General features: G+C 36.8%; 1 long non-coding RNA gene and 1 other non-coding gene across 2 annotated transcripts; both read right to left on the minus strand.

Moving 5' to 3' along the window:
* Positions 1-358: 358 nt before the first annotated feature.
* LOC120183463 lies at positions 359-6,393 on the minus strand. Its single transcript, XR_005521946.1, has 3 exons — positions 6,238-6,393; positions 2,659-2,668; positions 359-370 (listed from the first exon to the last, which is right to left on the minus strand). It is a non-coding gene; the product is annotated as an uncharacterized LOC120183463 (long non-coding RNA).
* On the minus strand, positions 6,240-6,333 carry LOC120183497. Its single transcript, XR_005521950.1, has one exon. It is a non-coding gene; the product is annotated as a small nucleolar RNA snoR109 (small nucleolar RNA).
* Positions 6,394-7,223: the final 830 nt, after the last annotated feature.

A 7,223-nucleotide genomic window follows, 5' to 3' on the forward strand; every position in this document is an offset into this window, starting at 1 on the left:
CATCCTTAAGCTGTAAAATAGGAGAACAAGAACGTGCTGAACTTCTACTTCAAAGTCTACCGGATTCATACGATCAACTCATCATCAATTTGACAAACAGTAATGTCACCAGTTTAGTCTTCGATGATGTTGCAGCTGCTGTTCTATAAGAAGAAAATCGGCGCAAGAACAAGGAAGACAGACAAGTAAATCTGCAACAAGCAGAAGCGTTGACAACGATGACAACGATGAGAGGAAGATTAACAGAACGTGGCCAAAGCAGCAGTCACAAACATGGTAGATCGAAGTCGGGGAGCAAGAAGAATTTAAAGTGTTACAACTGTGGAAAGAAGGGTCACTTGAAGAAGGATTGTTGGAGTCTAAATAAAAACTCCAATCCACAAGGCAATACCGCAAACACTTCAGATGATGGAGATGCTCTATGTTGTGAAGCATCAACCACCGTAGAAGGAAGAAAACGATTTGCAGATATATGGCTCATTGATTCGGGAGCAACTTATCACATGACCTCAAGAAGAGAATGGTTCCATCATTATGAACCTGTCTCAGGAGGATCTGTTTATAATTGCAATGATCATGCCTTAGAGATCGTTGGCGTGGGAACCATCAAATTGAAGATGTATGATGGAACAATTAAAGTTGTTCGAGATGTGCGGCACGTGAAAGGCCTGAAGAAAAATTTATTATCCTACGGATTGTTGGATAATAATGCAAGCAAGATTGAAACAAGGAAAGGAATCATGAAGGTGTTCCGTGGAGCGCTTGTGGTGCTGAAAGGTGAAAAGATAACTGCAAACTTGTACATGCTGAAGGGAGAGACTTTGGTAGAAGCAGAAGCCTCTGTTGCCTCATGTAGTTCAGATTCGGCAATGCTATGGCATCAGAAACTTGGACACATGTCAGAACAAGGAATAAAAGTCCTTATGAAGCAAAAGCTACCTCCAGGCTTAACAAAGGTATCACTTCCTTTGTGTGAGCATTGCATAACAAGTAAGCAGCACCGGCTGAAATTCAACACATCAAATTCTAGAGGCAAAATTTTTCTAGAATTGGTTCACTCTGAAGTATGGCAAGCACCAGTTACATCCCTAGGTGGAGCAAAATACTTTGTCCCATTTATTGATGACTACTCCAGGAGATGTTGGGTGTACCCTATTAAGAAGAAGTCATATGTGTTTTCCACTTTCAAAAACTTCAAAGTGCGGGTGGAACTTGATTCTGTAAATAAGATCAAGTGTTTTAGAACAGATAATGGAGGAGAATACACAAGCGAAGAATTTGATGACTTTTGCAGGAAAGAAGGCATCAAAAGACAGTTCACAGTGGCGAACACTCCTCAACAAAATGGAGTGGCAGAGCGGATGAACAGAACCTTGTTAGAAAGAACAAGAGCAATGTTGAGGGATGCATGCCTAGAAAAATAATTCTGGGCAGAAGCAGTCAATACCGCCTGTTATTTGGTGAATCGAGCTCCATCAACTGCAATAGAGCTGAAGACACCAATGGAGACGTGGACTGGTAAACCTGCTGATTATTCAAACCTCCATGTATTTGGAAGTATTGTGTACGTGATGTACAACTCCCAAGAAATCTCAAAGCTGGATCCAAAATCCAGGAAATGCAAATTCTTGGGGTATGCTGATGGAGTCAAAGAGTATCGCTTGTGGGATCCCACTGCCCGTAAAGTGATCATCAGCAGGGATGTTATCTTTGTAGAAGATAAACTACAAAGAAAAGAAGACAATGATAGCACTGAAAAGTCAGAGACTACACAGATACATGTGGAAAAGGATGTTGAACAAGGAGATTCTTCTGAAGCAGAACCAGCACATGATGAACAAGAACCAGAGAGTTCTGAAGCTCCAACAACTCGTCAATCAGATCATATGAGAAGGCGTCCCAATTGACACTCAGATTATGTTATAGAAGGTAATATTGCATACTGCCTTTTAACAGAGGACGGTGAGCCATCAACATACCAGGAGGCAATAAACAGCTCAGATGCTTCACTGTGGATGATGGCAATGCAAGAAGAAATCGAAGCCCTTCATAAAACTAATACATGGGACCTTGTGCCACTACCACAATGAAGGAAGCCAATTGGTAACAAATGGGTCTTCAAAATCAAGCGAAATGTTGACGATCAAGTGGAGAGGTACCGTGCAAGACTGGTTGTCAAAGGATATGCTCAAAAAGAATGTATTGATTTCAATGAAATTTTTTCTCCTGTGGTTCGACTAACAACAGTTCGAGTACTCTTGGCAATGTGTGCTACATTGAACTTACATCTAGAGCAGCTAGATGTTAAAACAGCTTTTCTTCATGGAAATCTTGAAGAAGAGATTTACATGCTCCGCCTAAAGGTTTTGAAGAAAAAGAAAAGAAGAACTTGGTTTGCAGGTTGAACAAATCTCTGTATGGTCTAAAGCAGGCGCCGAGGTGTTGGTATAAGAGATTTGATTCCTTCATTATGTGTCTTGGATACAACAGACTTAATGCAGACCCTTGTGCTTATTTCAAGAGGTCTGGTGATAACGATTTTGTTATATTGTTGTTGTATGTGGATGACATGTTGGTTGCAGGACCCAACAAAGATCATATTGAAGAATTAAAGGCACAACTGGCTAGGGAATTTGAAATGAAGGACTTGAGATCAACAAACAAGATTCTAGGGATGCAAATTCACCGAGACAGAAGTAATAGGAAGATTTGGCTTTCACAAAAGAATTACTTGAAGAAGATCTTGTCACGATTCAACATGCAAGATTGTAAGCAAATTTCTACCCCTCTTCCTATTAACTTCAAATTATCCTCCAGTATGAGTCCTAGCAGTGAAGAAGAGAGGATGGAGATGTCTCGAGTACCGTATGCATCAGCAGTGGGAAGTTTAATGTTCGCTATGATATGCACAAGACCAGACATTGCACAAGCAGTGGGAGTGGTTAGTCGGTACATGGCGAATCCAGGCAAAGAGCATTGGAATACAGTAAAGAGGATCCTGAGATACATCAAAGGGACCTCAAATATTGCATTATGTTACGGAGGATCAAACTTACTAATCAATGGGTATGTAGATTCTGACTATGCAGGGGATTTGGATAAAAGCAAATCTATAACAGGATATGTGTTCAAAATTGCTGGTGGAGCTGTAAGCTGGGTTTCAAAATTGTAGTCAGTTGTGGCTACATCCACAACAGAAGCAGAATATGTAGCAGCTACACAAGCCAGTAAAGAAGCAATTTGGTTGAAGATATTATTGGAGGAGCTTGGGCACAATCAAGAGTATGTCTCTCTGTTTTGTGACAGTCAAAGCGCCTTGCATCTAGCAAGGAATCCAGCATTTCATTCAAGGACAAAGCACATACGAGTTCAGTACCATTTCATTCGTGAAAAGGTGGAAGAAGGGACAGTAGATATGCAGAAGATCCATACCAAAGACAACATAGCAGATTTCATGACGAAGGCAATCAACACTGATAAATTTACTTGGTGTCGATCCTCTTGTGGCCTGTCAGAGACGTAAGCAACATGATGGTACAAGGTAGAAAGAATGGTGTGAAGATATGATTGTTCCAATCAAATCTTCAAGTGGGAGATTGTTGAAATGTCAAAGCTTGGAGAAAATTGGTTCAAGTTAGGCACCTAATATTGCAATGTCAAAATTAGGTGCAACAATGTTTGAAAATTAAATGGGTAAATTACAAACTTTAGTCACTAAACTTTAGGGTATTTATAAGATTAGTCCTTAAGTTTCAACTATAAATACCCTAGCTCATTTAGCTTCAAAACTATCCCAAAGCATTCTAGCTTTCTTCCAATACTAGAGAGATTTTAGAGAGTTTCTTGAGAGTTGTTTTCTCCTTTTTATCTAGAGAGAATTATCATTGTTTTCTCCTTGGTAGATCGAGAGAGGTTGTAATTCCTATTTTCTCATAGTGAAATTCTTCTACCGTTGCCCGTGGTTTTTACCCTAAAATTTTAGGGGTTTTCCACGTAAACTTTGTGTCTCTTTTATCTTCATTTTTTATTTTCTCAAATTATCAGTTGCGATTTTGCTCTATCCGATAGCCGTCTTTCGCAACACAAACCAGCATGATGATCTGTCGTAAGCCTTTGTATGGTGTGCTTATGATTAGTCATTAAACGATTGCGAAGCACGAACCAAATATTGCCTCACTCGCTAAGGACAAATAAAATCCCAAGCAAGATATCAAGTGTTATTTTGATTGTTCCGAGAACACCTCTGAAGCTCACAGAAGGCAGATTTTACCGTAAAAGTTCATGTATGATCCCATCGCCAAGTCAAAAAGTCCTCACCCACACCATTGTTGTTAATGCTCAGAAATAAAACATTTTTAATGCTATTGAATGTAATGACGTTTTTGCTCTCACTATCTAGCTTATAAATAATCGGCAAGTCTTTTTCATTTGATCTCTCTCAAGCAAATATTTACTTTGAATTCAACACTAGCTTTCTTCTTATTATTTTCGTGACTTTTCTGAGTTCTAATTTTAAGTTTAGAGAGAAGATGGTACACAAAAGTCCATTCCATTTTTTTTTGGTGTATAAAAAATTTAGAGTCTTACCAATCTCAGTGGTTTATTCGTCTATTATATCGATTACACTCATTGGGGCGAATTCGGTTATATGGTAATAGTTAATACCACGACACAATTGATCAATTCTTTGTTTATTATTTTTAATTATTCAATCAGTACTAATACCTTATTTTGCAACAGTCAATTTTTATAACAATCACATTTAGGATGTATCGCCATGATCCGCTGAACAATCCCTTCATTTAACGCTTGTCTCAAGCGGTGAATGTTCCAACTTTCATCATTTGTAACGTAGTCGCGCACCACCAGTTGGGGATCGAGAATGCGGTCATGAGAGATTAATTCAGCAATATGTTTCATCATCGGAATCCAAGCCACATACCTGAATTCGGTTCTTCTTCCATCGTAAATAGACCAACAGACGTTACGGAAGAATGTCCAAACATGAGGAACGGATCTCCAAAAGAAAGAATAATTCCGAGTCACCACCTGTCCTAGCATGAGTTCATTCATTTTAAATTTTAAACTAAGAATCCGAACGCAAAATGCTTTGGGATGTATCAATAAGTATACTCCAACAGTCCAACTTAACAAGGAACCCTTCGTTTTGTATTCTCAGCAGTCGAATACCAAGCCACCGTTACAGAGAGATTGCAACACGTTTTTCGGTTGACAAGAGCAAGCTTCGGGGCTTCTCTAGATCCACCAGGACAAATGTACGTTATAGGTAGGAGGGGCAATTGCCCTTCCCAACTTTGATGGTCTAATTATATTTTTAGGTCGCTCATAATTTTAAAACCATGGTGGAGTTGATGAAAAATATTAGGGTTGTACAGTTTTAGCATGTTCCTCGTTATGCAGTGATGAGCTCAAACTTAGGAGAGGCCGCCTCTAAAAATTTAAAACTATCATATATTTTAAAATTTTCTATACATTTTTTATTGAAAATCTATTTTTTCCCCTTCAATTTTATAAGTTGAAGTCCACCTTACCGACATGGGAATAAAGTAGCCGATTACTTAATGAAAATGACTGATCAAAGCACTCTTAAGTGTGTTTAGTGGTTAGTTCCACCGGAGATGGCTTTGTCTTTGTTGCACGAGGATCAATCTCGGAATGAGAACCAGTCATGGTTGTTGCGTTTTAAACAGCTTATCTCATGCCTTTACCCAAAAAAATACAATTTTGATCATTTTGATCTAAATTAATATTAACTTTATTAATTACAAAATTTATCAAATTTTATAATCAAATCATTCAATTTATTAAATTCTACAATCAAATCATTTAATTTATCAAATTTTATAATCAAATCACTCAATTGCAACTAAAAAATCAGTATCTATTTTGCACTTAACAAACCGAGTATCAATTAATTATTTGAATAACTCATTTATATCTTTTTGAAATCCAATGGCCCATTTTTTATCTTCCTAATAATTTAGTGATGTATGATGAAATTTAACCATTTTATAAGCTATGCCTGGCGGTGTTCGTATATCTGGGCAAAAAGCTACGGAACTCGCAAGCAACACATAAAAATTTCCCAGAAACCGAATGAATTATAGTCACCCATAGACGCGAAACCGCGGAGAAGCATAGCAGATTGCCTAGAAAGTGACCGGAATTTTGATGTTAGAGAACAAAATATCCCACACAGAAAATAAATAAAAAAACTGAAATGTGTGAAGTTCGGTAAGCAGATTGATCGACAAAGAACGATAACCGGCCAGTTAACTTCACAGCCATTTGATTTCAATATCGCTACAGCCGCATTGGCAAGACAAGATCAAGGGTACTGGTTTGATTTAAGCCCTTTATCTTGGTACATGTAGCTTCAACGATCATCGTTTCTCTTCTTCTTTAAGCATAGAAAAATTATGACAATCGAGTGGTGACTTTTATGTGCGAAAACGACGACTACATATATCAGAAGAGAAACCGATAGCATAGAGATCGAAGGATATGGATTGGCCGCTACTGCCTTTGTGAAAACCCTATTATTGATATATGTTTATATAGGGAAAAGCTAACGCCAGTGGAGAGATCTCGGCCGTATATCTATAGGGGATCTGGATGTGATTTACATTTTGGTCGGTTTTGCCCTTTTCAGTTATTGTTCTCTCAATCTCATCCTTTCCAATAAAATAAGGAACATAAAAATCCCCCTTTTATGTATTTGTACATTCATTTACGTAGTCTACTAGAACAAGTTGATAGTACAAATACAATTATAATTATAAAAGTTTAAATTTTATAAAAAAAGTCTAGATATATTTTAAAAGTAATAATTGTAATAAAAATAAATTAAATTTTTATTAATTGTAATACGAATTTTAAAAGTTCATGACGCAATTAAAAAGCACACTATTATCCAATAATTTTTTAAAATTACGAAATCAATGAGCAAAATACACTCGTGTATGGTTTTTTTTTTCCTGGCTCAATAGAGCAATCCCAAAAAAATTTATAAAATAAGATTAACACTTTTATTTTGGGATCCATGATATTTTTTTATAGTGTATAGAACTTATCATGTCAAAGTGACAAATTTTAATAAAAAAATATTTTGTATTCAAACTTTTATTTCAATGTGATAAAATTTAATAAAAAAATATTTTATTAAAATTTATCAACTCAAATTGATGAATTTAAATAAAAAA

The sequence above is a fragment of the Hibiscus syriacus genome, unplaced genomic scaffold (assembly GCF_006381635.1).
Source record: "Hibiscus syriacus cultivar Baekdansim isolate YM2019G1 unplaced genomic scaffold, ASM638163v2 tig00112762_pilon, whole genome shotgun sequence".
NCBI lineage: Eukaryota > Viridiplantae > Streptophyta > Magnoliopsida > Malvales > Malvaceae > Hibiscus > Hibiscus syriacus.